The sequence below is a fragment of the Oryctolagus cuniculus genome, chromosome 17, assembly GCF_051225735.1.
Source record: "Oryctolagus cuniculus isolate XC-2025 breed Fujian yellow rabbit chromosome 17, ASM5122573v1, whole genome shotgun sequence".
NCBI classification, from domain to species: Eukaryota; Metazoa; Chordata; class Mammalia; order Lagomorpha; family Leporidae; genus Oryctolagus; species Oryctolagus cuniculus.
Window position 1 is genome coordinate 63,892,546 of NC_142883.1, and position 19,807 is coordinate 63,912,352.

Sequence of the window (19,807 nt, forward strand, 5' to 3'; positions counted from 1 at the left end):
ATATTATCAGGAACTTGTGTAAATTGCTTTTAAGTTCACCTAATATAGAATCTTTCATGATGTAAAGAAGGACCAACATAAATTATCTCCGTATCCAGGAAGCCAATCACATTCCTAATTGTTCATCTGGAAGATGGGATGGAGATGCCCTTGGGAGCCTACATATATATAAGTTGAGGAGGAGAGGAGGGTGGTTTCTATCATGTAGTACTGAATCTCAGGCCAAGCACAGCCACTATTCCCTTTGCAGGGGCAATGGGCAACAGTAAAAGTAAGGCAGTAAAACCAGGCAAAATAGGTTTTAAAACACTGAAGTTTGAAATATATATGATTTGGGGGAAAGCAATTTAACAGCACACAGGTATAAAATAATTAAGAATAATCAAACATTCAAATCTGTTGGTAAGTGTTCAATCATCTTTTAAAAGATACTCATAGTTTTTATTTCTTAGATAAATCCTCACTTTTTGGAATTCTAAAACAAGGGGCTGGCACTGTGGTGCAGTGACATCCCATATGGGCGCCAGTTCCAAACCTGGCTGCTCCACTTCTGATCCAGCTCTCTGCTGTGGCCTGGGAAAGCTGTAGAAGATTGCCCAAGTCCTTGGGGCCCTGCACCCGCATGGGAGACCCGGAGGAGGCTCCTGGCTCCTGGCTTCAGATCGGCATAGCTCTAGCCATTGCAGCCAATTGGGGAGTGAATCGGATGGAAGATCTCTCTCTCTCCCTCTCCCCTTTTCCCCCTCTCCCCTCCCTCTCTCTGTCTCCCTCTGCCTCTCCTCTCTCTGTGTAACTCTGATTGCAAATAAATAAATAAATCTTTAAAAAATAAAATACTAGAACAGGATTCAAGTTAGAAGCTATATGTTCCCATGTTCTCTCTTCCCTTCTTATACTTATTCTTGGCCTAAAATGGGCAATATGGGGGCCCAGAGCCACTTGAGCTCTCCCTCACCATAAGTTTTACTGGTCAGTGGGAAGAGTATTCCCCTGTACTTAATACATGCAATGTGGCATCTATGGGTTACTGTATTGTTCCAGTTAATGCCCTAAAATAATTGGATGTTTTCACTGAATCATTTACATTTTTCACTATATAACCTCTTGGTTTTTTTGTTTGTTTGTTTTTGACAGGCAGAGTGGACAGTGAGAGGAGAGAGAGAGACAGAGAGAAAGGTCTTCCTTTTGCCATTGGTTCACCCTCCAATGGCTGCCACAGCCGGTGCGCTACGACTGGTACACCATGCTGATCCGAAGGCAGGAGCCAGGTGCTTCTCCTGGTCTCCCATGGGGTGCAGGGCCCAAGTACTTGGGCCATCCTCCACTGCACTCCCGGGCCACAGCAGAGAGCTGGCCTGGAAGAGGGGCAATCGGGACAGAATCCGGCGCCCCGACCGGGACTAGAACCCGGTGTGCCGGCGCTGCAAGGCGGAGGATTAGCCTATTGAGCCACGGCACCGACCACCTCTTGTTTTTTTAACCTTTTAACTTTTTAAAGTTCACATCATGGGAATCCGAGGCATTGGTAGATCAAGCCTATTCTTTTTATACATATTTATTTATTTGAAGGGCAAAGTTGCAGAGAGAGGGGTCTTCCATCTGCTGTTTCACTTCCCAAACGACCGCAATGGTGGAGCCAGGCCATAGAATGGAGATAGCAGTTTCTTCAAGGTCTCCCACATGTGCTCAGGGTTCCAGAGACTTGGGTCACCCTGTACTGCTTTCCCAGGCATGTTAGCAGAGAACTGATGGCAAGTGGAGTAGCCGGATACTGAACTGGCGCTCATATTGGATGCCAACATTGCAGGCCGCAGCTTAACCTACTGCCCCACAACACTCTATTGAAATAGCCACTGTCTCAGATACAGATTGGAACTCTCTAATCTGGAAATCAAAACAATGTTAAGCACCAACAGGAAAACTCCATATCTGAACTCATGTGACTTGTCCTAACACAGACACACTAAAAGCATTGTACAAAATTACCTTTTAGTCATGTGTATAAGGTGTAGATGAAATACAAATGAATTTTTTATACTTGGGTCCTAACCCTGAGATATCTGATTATATATTTGTAAATATACCAAAATCCCAAGGAATTCAAAATCAAAAACATTCCTGGTCCCAAGGACATCAGCTAAGGGATACTCAACTTGTATAGCTTTGCCATGATGTTCTAGAGGGAGAAGGTGTGAGCTGAAGGATTGTGATTTTCAGGAACTACATATTATGTGGTTATATTTGTGTAGAGCATGGAAAACCAGAGTAGCAGGGAGAAAGGTCTTCTATCTGCTGGTTCACTCCATATTTGGCTGCAACAGGCCGGAGCTGCAGTGATCCAAAGCCAGGAGCCAGGAGCTTCTTCTGGGTCTCCCACATGGGTGCAGGGGCCCAAAGACCTGGGCCATCCTCTACTGCTTTCCCAGGCCATAACAGAGAGCTGGATTGAAAGTGGAGCAGCTGGGATTCAAACCGGCGCCCATATGGGATGCTGGTGCTTCAGATATGGAAGCAAGGAACTAGAGGATTTCAATTGTCATTTTTAGCAAGTGAGCTGACATAGACCAAGTTTAATTTTTGCAGTGTGGACAACAGAAGGAAGAAGAGAAAAGCTGATGGCTGGGAGTAAGTATGGAGGTTGTCCATCAACAAGTAGGGAAGGGACGGTGGCATCTGAGATAAAGCTTGCTCCTCTCATCCTCTGTAAAGGGCTCTGTGTCTTCTCCCATTGCTCATCTTGGTTCACAGCTGTAACTAAGGTCTCTTAAGCACACAGTTATACACACATATACTGGGTAGACATTACTTTTGGTTTGTATAAGCCTCTTTCTTACAAGCAGTTTCCATTATCGAAAACAGAAAACGAGGCAATAAATGTTGCTGTTTTCTTGGGAGACAAGATGTCAAAGTATAATTTTTTTAAGTTGATAAAGATTTGGTCTTGATGAAAGAATTATCAAACTAGTAGGCCAGCTTGAAAGAAAACACCAGAGATGGGGTATTTGTGTGTGTGTAGTGAAGTAATAAAAGCACAAATAAGATTGCTAATTAGAAAATTGGTCCTGCAGGACTACTGCCATAACCTTTGGAACCATCTTGTCTACCAAACAAAAATCATTTACAACATACTGGTTGGTACAGCTTTATCTTTTTTATAAGTCTTTGGTGACTATACATAGGCCCTGTATGAATCAAGAGTTAATAGTAGGGGCTGGCACTGTGACATAGAAAGCTAAGCCTCTGCCTATGGCACCGGCATCCCATATGGGCACCGGTTCAAGTCCTGGCTGCTCCATGTCTGATGCAGCTTTGTGCTATGGCCTGGGAAAGCAGTAGAGGATGGCCCAAGTCCTTGGGCCCCTGCACTTGCGTGGGAGACCTGGAAGAAGCTCCTGGCTCCTGGCTTTGGATTGGCAGAGCTCCAGTCATTGCCATCATTTGGGGAGTGAATCAGCAGATGGAAGACCTCTGTCTCTGCCTCTCCTTCTTTTTCAGTGTAACTCTGACTTTCAAATAAATAAATAAATCTTTAAAAAAAGAAGAAGAAGAAAGAAAAAAATGTAATGAATGTGGGAAAGCCCTCCGTTGTTCCCCCAACTCAATCCATCTGAGGATTCATATGGAAGAAACCCTATGAGTGCACTGTCTGTGGAAAAGCCTTCCATAAATACGCAATCTTACCCAGCATCTGGGAATTGATACTGAAGAGAAACCTTACATATGTCATGAATGTGGAAAAGCATCTGAGTAGACATCAAATTTGCCAGATATGAATGAGGTCACACTGGAGTGAAGCCCACTAAATACATCAATTGTGAGAAAGCATTTAGCAGTGATCCACATCTCACTGGGCACCTGAGGACCCATTCTGGAGGACAGCCATACAAATGCAATGTATGTGGGAGAGCTTTCAGAAGTAATCTTCCATCTGCTGGTTTACTGCTCAGATGGCCACAATGGCCAGAGCTGCGCTGATCTGAAGCAAGAAGTCAGGAGCTTCTTCCATGTCTCCCACACAGGTGCAGGGGCCCAAGGACTTGAGCTATCTTCTACGCTTTCCCAGGCCATAGCAGAGAGCTGGATCAAAAGAGGAGCGGCTAGCCAGGATTTGAATCGGAGCCCATATGGGATGCTGGCACTGCAGGCGGTGGCTTTACCCACTACACCACAGCGCTGGTCTTTTTTTTAAGATTTTAATTATTTGAAAGGCAGCGTTACAGAGAGACAGAGGGAGAGACAGAAAGAGAGATCTTCCATTCATTCCCTAGATGGCCACAACAGCTAGGGCTGGCCCGCCAAAGCCAGGAGCCAAGAGCTTCATCCAGGTCTCCCACATGAGTGCAGGGATCCAAGCTCTTGGGCCATCTTCCACTTCTTTCCCAGGCACATTAGTAAGAAGCTGGATTAGAAGTGAAGCTCTGAGACTCAACCTGGAGCCTATATGGGATGCCAGCATTGCAGGCGGTGGCTTAACCCGCTACCCCACAGCACCAGCCCCTCTCAGAACTCTTAAAAGGCCACAGTGTGAAGTAATATACTTATCAAGTAGAGTTCACACATTTTACCCCTTTTCTTGGGCAAATGAATATTTGTTTTCAGTAAAGAACAGAAACAAAACTCAGACGAAAATATTCATAGCCTTACACAATAAACCAAAAATTAGCATTTTGATCTTGCCTCAGGAAAAAAATTATATTCTTTCCAGATTGCTTTGTCTCAAACATACTGAACATCTAATATCAGCATATTTGAGACTTTCAAGAAGGAGGTTAAAACAATGGCATATCAAAACACATAACTACTACTTGATATAATAAAAAGCAATTCTCCTTCGAAAGGGGAAGACCTCTAAACTTTTTTAAACTTCATTTTTGTTCTCATTTTATTTGAAAAGCAGAGAGAAAGAGATCTTCCATCTGCATAAGAGTACAGATTTCATAATGACAACATGCACAGGTACTTGTCAATTTCTCAGAAAGCATTTCCTCCCACAAAGGGAGCTTTCCACCTGAAGCTGGGGTCATCTTCTGACTTAGTACTTGCTCTTTCTCTCTCACTCAATAAACTCCATCCCCCAAAATAATTTCCTGTAAAGCACAAGGAAATACACATTGTCAATGGACTTGAGTGAAACCAATTGGCAGCAGGCACTATGGCTGCACCAGGAGCTATGTCTGGTTTTCCCAACATGTTAATCGATACCAGAGGGTGCCATTGAAAAACACCTAAAGAAGTCACATTTGATCATTAATGCATTGATATATTAAATTATATAATCTTACACCAGAAACAAAAGAAACAAGAATCACTTGTTCAGAACAGCAGCACACACATCAGACAGCTTTTGGGAAGGATAAATAAGTCAAAGCAATGACCATTCTGAGGAAAATGAGTAGCCAAAGCACTAAGTTGACAGATTTTCCTGTGCTATTCCATCTAAAACAAAAACTCAGAACCTGCCAGAAAGTTTGCAAAATACAGAGCTGCAGTTGAAGATCTATGAAAACTCAGATACTGTAGATTAAGTTCTTATAATATGTGTGCTGTTCCAAAAAGGAACAAAACTCATTTAAAATAATCTTCATTGGGCTTGGTATTGTGGCACAGTGGGTTAAGCGGACACCTGTAACACCAGTATCCCACATCAAAGGGCTGGTTTGAGTCCCAGCTGCTCTGCTTCCCACCCAGCTCCCTGCTAATGAGCTGGGAAAGCAACAGAAGATGCCCCAAGTATTTGGGCCTACCAGCCACATGGGAGACACAGATGGAGTTTCAGGCTCCTGGCTTTGGCATGGCCCAGCCCCAACCATCATCGCTATTTGGGGAGCAAACCACCATTCTTGGGGAAGGTATTCAGCCTAGCAGTTAAGATTCTGGTTAAGGGGGCCGGCGTTGTGGCATAGTGGGTAATGCTGCAACCTGCAATGCTGGCTCCCATACAGGCACCAGTTCATGTTCCGGCTGCTCCACTTTGGATCCAGCTCTCTGCTAATGTGCCTGGGAAAGCAGCAGAAGATGGCCCAAATCCTCAGGCCCCTGCCACCCACAAGGGAAGACCCAGAAGAAGCACCTGGCTGCTGGCTTTGAACCAGCCCAAACTCAAGCATTGCAGCCATTTGGTGAGTGAACCAGTGGATAGAAGATTTTCTTTCTCTCTCCCTCCCTCCCTCCCTCCTTCCCTCTCTGTGAACTCTGCCTTTCAAAAAAAATAATAAATGAATCCTTAAAAAAAAGATTCTGGTTAGGCTGTCTATGCCTCATTTCAAAGTGCCAAGTTCAGTTCTCAGCTATGGCTCCTGATTCCAGTGTCCTGCTAAAGCAGACCCTGGGAAGCAGAAGTGATTGTATTTGTGGAATGAGCCAGTGGATGGGACCCCTCTCTATGTCTCTCTCTGCCTCTCAAATTTTCAAAAATCAGTGTACTCTGTGCTTTCCTCTTTTTAAAAGATATATCTATTTGAAAGGCAAAGTGATAGAGAAAGAAAGAGATCTTCCATCCATTGGTTCACTCCCCAAAAGACAGCCACGTCGAGGCCAGGCCAAGCCTAGAACTCCATCCTGATCCCTCATATTGGTGGCAGGGTACTTGGGCCATCATCTGCTGCCCTTTCAGTCTCATTCATGGGAAGCTGGGTGGAAAACAGGAATGGAATGGAACCAGCACTCCAGCCTGGGATGTCAACATCACAAGCATCAACTTGACTTGCTTGGCCACAACACCAGCCCCTGTGCCATTCTCCCATAGTTGCATCCCCCTCTGACCACAGGGAAGGGAGGTTCTCCACCTTAAAGGGCCATACGATAGCTGTATTGTGGTGCACCTGGATAAGCTGGTGCACTCTCCCCTTCTTAATCGAATCTTAATTGAATTACATCTGCCAAGCTCCTTTTCTGAATTCCATGGATTAGAATGTGAACATCTTTGGGAGGATATTATTTTGCCTGTCCACAGCTGGTAATGAATTTTCTGATTCCTATGACTGAAATTTTTTACTTGTACCCCCAATTTTTTGGCCATTCTTTTTAGAGTAGATCTGCCCATGATAAATTATCTTCGTTTTCCATTATCTGAGAATGCTTTGATTCCTATGTATATTTTCATAGAAAAATCCTATGTGTATTTTAATAGAAAATTCTGAGTTGACAGTTGTTTTCTTCAGTGCTTGAAAAATGTTCCACTTCCTTTTGGCCTCCCAGCTTCCTCATGAGAAATCCACCGGTATTTGAACGTGTTGTTGCTGCTACTTGCATGGCTTTGTCTCCTCTCTTGCTGTTTTCAGGGTTTGTCTTGCGTTCCCTGGGGGTTATTATCCTTCAGCGTGGATTTCTTTGTGTGTTATCTTGATGGGCATTTTCTTACCTTCTTGAATTTGTGGATTCATGTCTTTTGCCAAATTTGGTACACTTTGAGTATTATGGTAACCCGGATGTTACTTAAACCTTGGGTTTACAGCAAGCCAGCCTCACCTGGCACCAGCCTGGTGGGTAAGAAAGTCACTTACCTGGTTGTAGCTGAGAGTGGAATTCTAAACTCTGGACCCAGCCTCCCTTGGCAGCTTTGGGGAGGGGGAGTCCCTGGTTAGTGTTGAGCAGAGAGAATATTCCATGCGCCCCGGTCCGCTGATAACACCTTGGCTGTCAGTGGAGGAAGCTCATTATTCCTGCTTCCCACAGGGCTCCAGTTGAGACTGAGGGGAGGTATGGTACCAGCAGGTGTCTAGGTTTGCACAGGCTGACATCACCCCTGTAGCAACTGATCTGTTCCACAGTCAGGTGAGGGTGGAAGTCTAGGTTGCCCACTCAGCCTCTGACGAGGGTGGAAGTCTGGGTTGCCCACTCAGCCTCTGACGATCAGAGAACAGGGTGTTCGGCTGAATTACAGAGGTCCCTCCAATGAGCAGGGTTAAACACAGTCAACTCCCTCGCAAAGGCCGACGTTAGGGGGCGGAGCTACACGTGCGGAGCATTCTGGGCATTGTAGTTCCGGCGCCGCGTTGGCGCAGGCGCACTGGCTTGCTTGGCATTTCGCCCGCCGAGTCAGCGCCATTGGTGAAAGCGTTCCCACCCTGCTGTGCGAGCTTCCTAGGTCGATCTCAGTGCGGCCGGCAGGTAGTCGCTGCCTCGGGCGCCAGGCCTCGGTCGTCCTCCGCGCCTCCCTCGGTGCCTCCCTCCAGGCTGTGGCCGTTGGCTCCGGCGCCCCTGTCCCAGGGCGGACCCGGGCCCGCCCACCTGTGAGGGAGATGATGGGGCTGGGCCGCTCCCCGGGCGCCGGCTCCGGCTCCGCCCAGGCACCCCTCGCCCCGCTCGCCCCGCTCGCCCGGGTCCGAGCCCCCTCTCCGGGTCGGGGTCCTGCCGGGCTCCAGACGCGGGGCCTGGGCTGGGGCTGGCCCTTCCCCGAGGGGAACCCGGAGCGGAACCCGGAGCGGGTTAGGGAGAGAGGGCGAGGCCGGCGGGTGGACCTGCTTCCCGTCGGGCAGCCTGCGCCGCTCTTCCTCGCGGCCCGTGTTGGGGGCGTCTCGGAGAATCACGTGGACATCACCTGTCGCCCCCCTGAGCTGACGGCGGCCTGCTGCTTCGGGAACGCGGGGCCCTTCGTCGCTCTTAGACGGCCGCACCGACTTGGGGTCTGGACAAGCGAGGAAGTTTCTCCTCCTTTAGGCTCGTTCCGCACTGTGTGGCCACTTCTCACTGTCCACCTGGACCGTAGAGAACAGGAGGAGTGGGAAACAGCCCCATGGAGCGCAGGTCTCGGGAGAGTTTTGGCTGGGTCACCTGCGGCCTTTTCTTCCTGTGGGTGTGTTGATACGGCTGATGGAAAGCCGAATAATACTGAATTTTAACCAGCATGACGTCTAATGCGTATACAATTTTAAATGTGCTAATTGCACAGCCTGGTAGTGAAACATATTTTACAAGCATAATCTACAGAGTGTGCTGCCAAGTGAGACTTTAGTCATCTTTACAGATCTAACTATTTAATTGGAAAGGCGGGGAAGACAGACACTTCCCCGGTGCCTGCTAGCCCTGCGGCTGGGCCAGGCCAAAGCCTGCAGCTCAGAACTCAGGCCAGGTCTTCCACCTGCTGTCTGCTAGGCTGCACGTCAGCAGGAAGCTGGAATCATGACCTGAGACGCAAACCCAGGCTCTCAAATATGGGCCCCTGGCCTCCCAAGCAGCACCAAGCACCTGCCTCCAGTCACAGAACATTTTAAACAAATTATCCTTTGGGAAGTTTATTTTTATTGGCACGCAGTTTTAAAATGTTTATTATAACCTCTTTTTTCTGTTTTTTTGTTTTGTTTTGTTTTTCCTGCTTTAGCCAGTGGCTTGTAGATTTCATTATTTAGAGAATCAGATCTTGGCTTTGTCACTTGTTTTTTATTTGCGTTTTTTTAATGCATTAGTTTCTTCCTTTATCATTTTTACCTCTTAGTTTTCTTATTGGCTACCTTGCTAAGTGTTTTTCTTCTTTATTTTGAACACGTAATGTTTTTGCTCTTTCCCAAAATCCTACTTGAAAGTATTTAGGAATATAAATTCAATCTCCTGAAAACTTTGGCAGCAATCATGTATGTATGTCTAATGTACAATACTTTCATTTCCTAACTCACTGCCAATTAAATTTTACTTAGTAGCTACTAAAGAGTACCTATTTTAAGTTCAAGGCCAAAAAAAAAAATTCCCCTGTCCCAGAGTTCCATTTACATTTGTATTCTATTGCATCATGTTTAGAGAATGCACTCTATTCAATTTCTTTTTTTTAAGGTTTATTTATTTATTTGAAAGAGTTACACAGAGACAGTAGGAGAGGCAGAGAGAGAGAGAGAGAGAGAGAGAGAGAGAGAGAGGTGTCTTCCATCCGTTGGTTCATTCCACAATCGGGCCCAACGGCCAGAGCTGCACTGATCTGAGCCGGGAACCAGGAGCTTCTTCCAGGTCTCCCATGTGGGTGCAGGGGCCCAAGGACTTGGGCCATCCTCCACTGCTTTCCCAGGCCATAGCAGAGAGCTGGATCAGAAGTGGAGCAGGGACAAACCGGAGCCCATATGGGATGCTGGCACTGCAGGCAGCGGCTTTACCCACTACGCCTCAGCACCAGCCCTAGTTCCTTCTTTTTGATTGTAACTTTTTCTCTGTGGTCTGTGGCAGATCTTAGCAAATGCTCCCTGAGTGCCTGAAAATAACTTTTAGATGTTAGTTTTATTATACTCACATGTGCTTAACTTCTGTATCTCTAATGTTCTTTGCATTGATGGCAGTCTTGCTTTATGTATTTTAATTCTTGCTTTTCAGCAAAGTACTGGTTAACTGTTGCAATATCATTCAGATGATGTTCTGATTGACATAGACTATATTACAGTTAGATTTAGTTCTGCTCTATTTATAGGGCAAGCTATTAAACCTTATGGGGAGTAAGGTGCCCATTCATGGCAGGTGCAGATTCAGTATGTTTAAGCATAACAGAGTCCCTAAATGAGGGAACATTTAATTACACAAGTTAGAGTTTTCCAAAACTCAATACTTGTTCTTTCAGGGCTGACGTGGTATAGCTGGTAAAGCTACCACGTGCAGCACCAGCATCCCACGTGGACACTGGTTTGAGTCCCGGCTGCTCCACTTCCAATCCAGCTCCCTGCAACGCACCTGAGAAAGCAGTGGAACATGGCCCAGGTACTTGAGTCTTTGCTCGGATATGAGTGCCCTGGATAAAGCTCCTGGCTCCTGGCTTCAGACTGGCCCAGCTCCTGTCATTGCACCCATTTGAGGAGTGAACTAGTGAATGGAGGATCTCTCTCTCTCTCTCTCTCTCTGCCTTTCAATAAGATAAATAAATCTTTTTGAAAAATATTTTTCTGTCCTTGCCCTTTTGTTCCTGAGTCTTACGCTCCCATCCTGGAAGAATTTGTGTTAGCAGTCTCTACCAGGGGGTATAAGGAAATGTTATACATCGGGTGCTTCTGGTTCTTGAACCGGACTCAGCAGTAGCAAGTTACCTCCTTTATACAGGTAGAAAAGTAGAATCAGTGCCAGGCACGTCTGAACAAGATCTCTGCCACCCTACTCCTCCATAGTATAAAACCTTGAATGGTCATGTGTTTTCAATATAAAAAGACTACTGCTCAATGCTTTGTGCATTGAATTCCACTTTATTTTCTATTATTCTTGTTATCCCTGTGTCTTATTTGGATTTGCCTTATATAGAAAGATAGATTAAAAATTATTTGAATATGAGATTAGAAGGGGCATGTCAAGGTATCCAGTATTTAAATTTTGAAGTTGTGGTGTTCACTTTAGTGAAACTGCAGTCTCTGGAAATTTTAAGAAATTGACTCAAGGCCAGCGTTGTGGTGTAATCTGTAAAGCTGCTGCCTGTAATGCAAATGCAGGCATCCCATATGGGCACTGATTCGATTCCTGGCTGCTCCACTTCCAGCTCAGGTTCCTGCTAATGGCCTGGGAAAGCAGTGGAAGATGACCCCAGTCCTTGGGCTCCTGCACCCACATGGGAGATCCAGATGAAGCTCCTGGCTTCAGCCTGGCCCAGCTCTGGCTATTGCAGCCACTTAGGGAGTGAACCAGCAGATGGAAGGTGTCTGTCTGTCTGTCTGTCTCTCTCTCTCTCTCTCTCTCTAATTCTTCCAAATAAAAACAGAAATATTTATTAAACATTGACTGTTCACACAAAAGGAAGGAAAAAGATATTCTTGGAATATTTCTTTGTTTGATGAGAGGGTGACTGTGCCAAAGAGATTGAATTTTCTTCCACTTTATACAGAAAGTTGATTTAGTGGGAAAGGTGTGAGCTTTGAAATTACATTGATTAGGGGCTGGTGCTGTGGCGTATTGAGTTAACCCTCTGCCTCTGGTCCACTTTTGACCCAGCTCCCTGCTAATGGCCTGGAAAGCAGCGAAGGATGACTCAAGTGCTTGGTCCCCTGCATCCACGTGGTACACCTGGAAGAAGCTCCTGGCTCCTGGCTTAATCTGCCAGTTGCAGCCATTGCAGTCATTTGGGGAGTGAACCAGAGGATGAAAGATCTCTCAGTCTGTTTCTCTCTCTCTCTCTCTCTCTGTAACTCTGCCTTTCAAATAAAATAAATAAACCTTTTAAGGAAAAAAAAGAAATTACGTCGATTAGAAGTCATATGTCTGCATGACCTTAAATAAGTAGTTTCCTTATTGTAAACCTCTCTTGTCTTATATATGGAATAGAAATATAATCTCCATTGACTTGATGTGAACATCAAATGATAGAGTTTTTTTTTTTTCTTAAGATTTATTTAAAAGAGAGAGAAAGGCATCTTTTCTTTTTTTTTTTTTCTTGGACAGGCATAGTTAGTGAAAGAGAGAGACAGAAAGGTCTTCCTTCCATTGGTTCACCTCCCAAATGGCCACTATGGCCGGCGCGCTGTGCCGATCCGATGCCAGGAGCCAGGTGCTTCCTCCTGGTCTCCCATGCGGGTGCAGGGCCCAAGCACTTGGGCCATGCTCCACTTCCTTCCTGGGCCACAGCAGAGAGCTGGACTGGAAGAGGAGCAACCGGGACAGAATCCGGTGCCCCAACCGAGACTAGAACCCGGGGTTCCGGCACTGCAAGTAGAGGATTAGCCTAGTTAGCCATGGCACCAGCCAGAAAGACATATTTTATATACTGGTTCACTCCTCCAAATGGCCACAGTGGCTGGGCTGAGCCAGGCTGAAGCGGGATCTCCCACATGGGTGGCAGGGGCCCAAGTACTTGGGCCACTTTGCACTGCTTTCCCGGGTGCAAACATGGAGAAGCTGGTACTTGAAGAAATGCTGATGTGGGATGCTGGTGTCACAAGTGGTGGCTTTGCCCACTATAAAACATTGCCAGCCCCAAGAGTACTTTTTAAACTCTGGGGCCAGTGCTGTGGCTTAGTAGGTAAAGCTGCCGCCTGCAGTGCTGGCATCCCATTTGGGTGCCAGTTTGAGTCCCGGCTGCTCCACTTCCATTCCAGCTCTCTGCTGTGGCCTGGGAAAGCAGTAGAAAGATGGCCTGAGTCCTTGGGCCCCTGCACCCACATGAGAGACCTGGAAGAAGCTCCTGGCTCCTGGCTTCAGGTTGGCTCAGCTGCAGCCATTGTGACCATTTGGAGAAGATGAAAGACCCCTCTCTGTCTTTTTCTGCCTCTCTGTAGCTCTGCCTTTCTAGTTAATAGATAAATCTTTAAAAATAAAATCCTTGTACAATGTCTGGCCTGCTAACTGTAACTACCTGTAATAGTATTAAAATCTCAAGATCTGAGATGGGCATTTGGTGTAGCAGTTAAGATGCCTGGAATGCCTGCATCCCATATTGTAGTGCCTGGGATAAAGTACTGGCTCTGTACCAGGTTCTAGCTTCCTGCTAATGCTAACTCTGGGAGGCAGTAGGTGATGGCTCAAATAATTCGGTCTCTGCCACCCATATGGGCAACATTGATTTCCTGGCACCCAACCTTGACCTGGCCCAGTGTCCTGGCTTTTGCAGGCATTTGGGAGTGAACCAGTGGTTGAGATTTCTCTCTCTCTCTATTTCTCTCTCTCCCTTTAGAATAAATTTTTAAAACAATTACAGAAAATGATTATTACAACAGATTTCAAGATCTCTTGGACCAAAAGTCTTTGGTCTTCTCTCGTCTTGAACATTACTTTTGTGTTCCCTTAGGAAGATCATGCTCACTTGTATCTGAAACTCCCAAGTGAGATTGGTCTGTGTGACTTACTGTCTTCTGCAGATATGTCTTTGCTGGTCGCGACTCTTTCTGGAGAGTGAAACACAGAAGCAGAGATCATGGCTGCCGTGTTTTTTTTCATTGGACCTCTGGTGAGTTAAGGTTTCCTCTGTTTCCAACCTGCTGTATTGATTTGCACGTGTTCTACTTCTCCTGAAGTTTGGGACTTTGCCTCACCAAACCCTCTCTGGAAACTGAACCTAACAGTTTGACACAGGAAATTTGGGTTCATCATGGTAGAATACAATCTATTAGAAGATTCACTGTTGATACTGAACCAAATATCTTTCCAAAAATTCACAGCTCCTGCCTCCAGCCTGGTGGAGCCCTGGTTGTTGGGACACTTGGCCAGTAAACCAGCAGATGGAGATACCTGCTAATATAAAATAAACAGTATTTTTTTAAAAAAATTAAAAATAGATCTTTTTCTTAAAGAATCTTTCAGTTGGGACATTAGTGTTAGCTAAGTTGGTCAACAGAAAATTCATGAGAATAGATTTAAGCTGTTACCCAAATACAGGTGGGATTTAACATGTCAAAAAGTATTTGTGAGGGTATCCTGGTGAGAAGAGAGCTTACAGGCAGGCTTTGAAGTAGTGAACAGTGACTAAGCTACTGAATCAAGTTAGAAAGCTGTAAAAGACAAGACTAAAAATTAGATGTTATGCTGAATATTTTTTTTAACAGGCAGAGTGGACAGTGAGAGAGAGAGACAGAGAGAAAGGTCTTCCTTTGCCATTGGTTCACCCTCCAATGGCCGCCGCGGCCGGCGCACCGCGCTGATCCAATGGCAGGAGCCAGGAGCCAGGTGCTTTTCCTGGTCTCCCATGGGGTGCAGGGCCCAAGCACCTGGACCATCCTCCACTGCACTCCCTGGCCACAGCAGAGAGCTGGCCTGGAAGAGGGGCAACCAGGACAGAATCCGGCACCCTGACCGGGACTAGAACCCGGTGTGCCAGCGCCACTAGGCGGAGAATTAGCCTAGTGAGCTGCGGCGCTGGCCGTTATGCTGAATATTTTAATTTTACCTAAAGACATTTAAGTGTATATGTGTTTGGAATAGGTATTAATCTGATTTAAGAAAAGTGTTTTAACAGTGACTTTGAAGTATAAGTTTTGTAAGAAACACTTGATCAGTAGTTCCAACTATGTTGGTTTAGTAATGTATCATAGCCTGGTCACATGCATCCCTAATTTTCAGAGGTTAAGGCTCATATCATTAATTTTTTTAAGATTTATTTATTTATTTGAAATTCAGAGTTACATAGAGAGAGGAGGAGAGGAAGAGAGGGAGAGAGGTCTTCCATTCACTGGTTCACTCCCAATTGGCTGCAATGGCCAGAGCTGTGCTGTTCTGAAGCCAGGAGCCAGGAGCTTCTTCTGCGTCTCCCATGCAGGTACAGGGGCCCAAGGCCTTGAAACATCTTCTACTGCTTTCCCAGGCCATAGCAGAAAGCTGGATTGGAAGTGATACAGCCTGGACTCAAAACCAGCACCTATATGGAAGGCCGGAACTGCAGGCGGTGACTCTACCTGCTACTCTACAATGCCAGCCCCAGCATAATACATTCTTTTTTTTTTGACAGGCAGAGTGGACAGTGAGAGAGAGAGACAGAGAGAAAGGTCTTCCCTTGCCGTTGGTTCACCCTCCAATGGCTGCTGCGGCCGGCGCACCGCGCTGATCCAATGGCAGGAGCCAGGAGCCAGGTGCTTTTCCTGGTCTCCCATGGGGTGCAGGGCCCAAGCACCTGGGCCATCCTCCACTGCACTCCCTGGCCACAGCAGAGAGCTGGCCTGGAAGAGGGCCAACCGGGACAGAATCCGGCTCCCCGACCGGGACTAGAACCCGGTTTGCCGGCGCCGCTAGGCAGAGGATTAGCCTAGTGAGCCGTGGCGCCGGCCAATACATTCTTACTTCATATTGTTAAAGCTGGTTCTTTCCCTTGAATATGAAATATTTCATGAGTCTGTACTGATAACTTCAAATTCAGAGCTGTGGAGTTTTTAACCTAATCTCATCATTTGTATCCTCTTTATATCTTTGTTTTCCCATACCAAATTGATTAGTTTTTAGGAACACTGATAGGCTAATTTGCTTTATCCAGCACTGCACACACAAAAGTTACAGAAGATCATTTCTACTTCTACCACCAATAAGATTGCTTACAGAAAATGTCTTGTTTTTGTTACTGTCTTTGTTTCGGGGTTCTTATTAGAGGTATAGAAAAATTACTGTGTTTTAAAATCACTCAGAATAGTTCCTCTCTAATAAATGGGTATGCTATTCCAGCTGGTTGTTCTCTACTAGATTGCTTTCTTGAAGTTTAATCCTTGTTTTAAAACAATATAAAATATTTCCACAATTCAAAAGTCAAATCTACAAAACAAGACATATTCAAAAGAGCCTAGGTCCTATTTCAGTCTTCTCCACTCCGTTTCCTCCTTCTCTCAGTAGTTCATCATTAAAAATACTTTGGACTCATTCTTCCATTCTTTATACAAGCATTTGTACACATTTCATATCCTAACCAAAGTACTGGCCCCCAAAGTCCCATGTGTTCTTTTCTGTCTCAGAGAACTTATAGCGTTCTGTATCTGTGGTTTGATTGATGCAGTATCTTTTATTAAGCCATATTCTACAGATTAGAACTGAAAGAAGGTGATCTTTTACACAAGTCAGGGTTTTCTGAGATAGCAGATTATTTGGGTAGAAACCACTAGCTGTACACAAATATTTTAAAGACTTTCTAGAGAAGGAAGAAGCCATGCTGTTTGCCTCCAGAAAGTATAGTAGGAGCAATATGTAGTTTCTAGAAAACCAGATTTGAATTAGTTTGGTAAAACTACTTTCAGGTGGAACTCCAAAGATGGAATAGGCTTCCTCTTACGGTTTTAAGTTCTTGTCACTGGAGAGATCTTTATGTCCTATAAGGATTAAGGAGTTGGCATACATAATCATCTGGTGATTCTAATTTCTGGAGTTTTTCTCCAGTTTTATACGTGTTATTCTGCCTAACAGGGTTGATAGTATAGTCTCTGGGTGATCACAATTTATTTATTCTAGGAATCACTGACTTTTAAAGATGTGGCTGTAGACTTCACATTGGAGGAATGGAGACTGAAGGACCCTACACAGAGGAGCCTGCACAAGGATGTGATGCTGGAGAATGACAGGAATCTTGTCTCCCTGGGTAAGGTCACTTCCTCTTCTGTGTTGATACATTTGCCCCCTTGACCCAGTTTACTGAGGACACAGAGCCTCTAAGGTACCTAACTGGATTTTAGTTTTGAGTTTAGGTGTCAGACTCTGTGATGACATTGTTGGTCATCGTGCTGCTCTTCATTCTTAACTAAATGATCTGCTTATTGTAGAATAACAAATGCAAGGGGTCTTCAGAAAGTTTATGGAAAGGTGTATTATGACCAAAAACTACATGGATTTCACATTTTTACACCAAAATAAGCTCATACTGACTTGCTGTAACATGTCTGAATAGGTTCTAGTTTGAGGATAAGACATCAGTTTGAAAGGAGACCCTAACAGAGCCCCTGGATTCTAAATTCTGCTAAAATTGAAACAAAACAAACATCATATTTATGGAGAAGCATGGGTGGAAGAATGATGAAGTCATTTATGCTTGTGAAAAGTTTTCAGGGGTGCCGGCCCCATGGCACAGTAGGTTAATCCTGCATCTGCGACACTGGCATCCCATTTGGATGCCACTTCTCGACCCTGCTGCTCCTCATCCAGTCCAGCACTCTGCTGTGGCCTGGGAAAGCAGTGGAAGATGGCCCAAGTGCTTGAGCCCCTGCACCCATGTGAGAGACCCTCAAGAAGCTCCTGGCTCCTGGCTTCAGATTGGCTCAGCTCCGGCCATTGCAGACATTTGGGGAGTGAACCAACAAAAGGAAGACCTTTCTCTCTGTCTCTTCCTCTCATTGTCTGTGACTCTCCCTCTCAAATAAATAAACAAAATTTAAAAATAAAAAAAAGTTTACAAATAGAAAACTCATTTTAAGAAGCAGCAGGGTGAGGTTAAAGATGAACATATTAGCAGCAGACAATCCATGACAGTTGGCAAGGGAAAAAATAATCTTTCTTGTGCTTGAATTAAAGAGGACTGACAGTAGCACAAACAGTAGCCAGCCCTAAACATCCCAGTTGCCTCAGTCTGCCCAGCTCTGACTGAAAAACAAAGTGGAGCAGACTTTCTGCTCGATCCCCTGATCAGCCCCAGATAAGAGCAGAGGCTACCACAGAAAATTGTAAAACTGCATCAAGATCATTTCTTTCAAGAATTGTCAAGGGAGATGAACATGGCTTTACCAGTGTGATCCAGAAGACAGAGCACAGACAAAGCAATGACTACTGAAGGTGGAAGTGGTCTCGTCAGAGCAAAGGGCATGGCAGCCGGATTTGGGGATGCGTAAGGCATTTTGCTTGTTGACTTTCTCTTACAGGCTGAAGAACAGTAACATCTGCTTACAGAGTGTTTTTGAGAAAGTTGGTCAGAGCTCAGCCAAAAAACCACACAGGAAAGCTTTCCCAGAGTATCCTTCACCACGGTACTGTTCCTCCTCATCCCGCTCGTCGAACAAGGGCGGTTTTGTGAGTGTTTGTAGGGAAATGATCAGGCTTCCACCTTACAGCTCCTTCTGACTTGTTTTTGTTTCCTATTCTTAAAAGATCTTTAAAGAATGCCCATTTTTCTTCAGTTAAAGAGCTATAGTGATGTGGTTAAAATCCCAGAGCCCTCAGTTCTTTCACGTTGGACCAAGTGGCTGGTATCATTGTTTACAAGTATCTTCAACTTGTAAGCTCATGTTGAAAAATAACATTTTATTTTTTGTGTCTTTTAATTCCATTTATCATGAACTTTTTGAAGTCCTTTAATATGTTTTGTTGGAATCTAATTCCAAAGTTATTCTCATCTATTCCATAAAGGAATTATCAGTGCTTCTAAAAAGAAAGAAAACAAATGTGTTGATTTTCTTTTTAATTAATAATTAATTTGAAAAACAGAATGAGCGAGAGGGGGAGAAATCTTCCATCTACTTGTCACTCTCCAGATGTCTCACAGCCAGAGCTGGACCAAGCTGAAGACAGGAGTCCAGAATTCAGCCTAGGTCTCCCACATGGATGGCAGAAACCCAACTACTTGAACCATCACCTGTTACCTCCCAGGGTATACACTGGAAATGGAGACAGAATTCAAACCCCGGCCTCTGATGGGATGTGGGTGTCACAAGCAGTATCTTGACCACTATGCCAAACACCTACCCCCATTTTTAAAAAAAATATTTATTTATTTATTTATTTGAAAATAAGAATTCCAGAGAGGCAGGGGAGGGGTGGTCCTCCCTTTGCTGACTCACTCCCCAGATGACCACAACAGGTGGAGCTGCGCAAACCCAAAGCCAGGAGCCAGGAGCTTCCTCCAGGTCTCCCGTGCGGGTACAGGGACCCAAGGACGTGGGCCATCCTCCACTGCTTTCCCAGGCCACAGCAGAGGACTGGATCTGAAGTAGAATAGCCAGGACCTGAACCAGTGCCCATATGGGATGCTGGCAGTGTGGGTGGCAGTTTTGCCCACTACGCCACAGTGCTGCCCCCCCCATTTTGAGTTTTTCCCATGATTCATTATCACATGAAACCATAGTATTAAGCTCTCTTGAGATAAATACCTTTATAATTCTCTAGATTGTTACTGTACAATAGAATGTTCTGCTATGATAGAAATCTGGGAACCAACGCTGTGCATAGTAGGCTCTAAGCCTCCGCCTATTGCACTGGAATTCCATATGGACGCCGGTTCATGTCCCGGCTGCTCCTCTTCCAATCCAGCTCTTTGCTATGGCCTGGGAAAGCAGTGGAAGATGACCCAAGTCGTTGGACCCTGCACCCGTGTGGGAGACCTGGAAGAAGCTCCTAGCTCCTAGCTTTGGATCAGCTCAGCTCAGGCCATTGCAGGCAATTAGGCAGTGAACCATCGGATGGAAGACCTCTCTCTCTGTCTCTCCCTCTCTCTCTGTAACTCTACCGCTCAAATAAATAAAAATAAATCTAC

The 19,807-nt window shown here is 45.3% G+C and overlaps 1 long non-coding RNA gene across 6 annotated transcripts in view; it reads left to right on the forward strand.

The window, feature by feature from the left end:
- Positions 1-5,884: 5,884 nt before the first annotated feature.
- LOC149121292 (uncharacterized) overlaps positions 5,885-19,807 on the forward strand; it is a 90,310-nt gene continuing 76,387 nt past the window's right edge. The window contains exons 1-4 of one of the 6 annotated variants that reach the window (XR_016223680.1): positions 7,501-8,109; positions 10,535-10,671; positions 13,743-13,831; positions 16,804-16,930. This is a non-coding gene — a long non-coding RNA (uncharacterized LOC149121292). Of the gene's footprint in view, positions 6,120-7,500; positions 8,110-10,534; positions 10,672-13,672; positions 13,832-16,803; positions 16,931-18,200; positions 18,325-19,807 lie in introns of those variants that run through there. The other 5 variants (XR_016223679.1, XR_016223682.1, XR_016223681.1 and 2 more) reach the window with 5 other exon arrangements.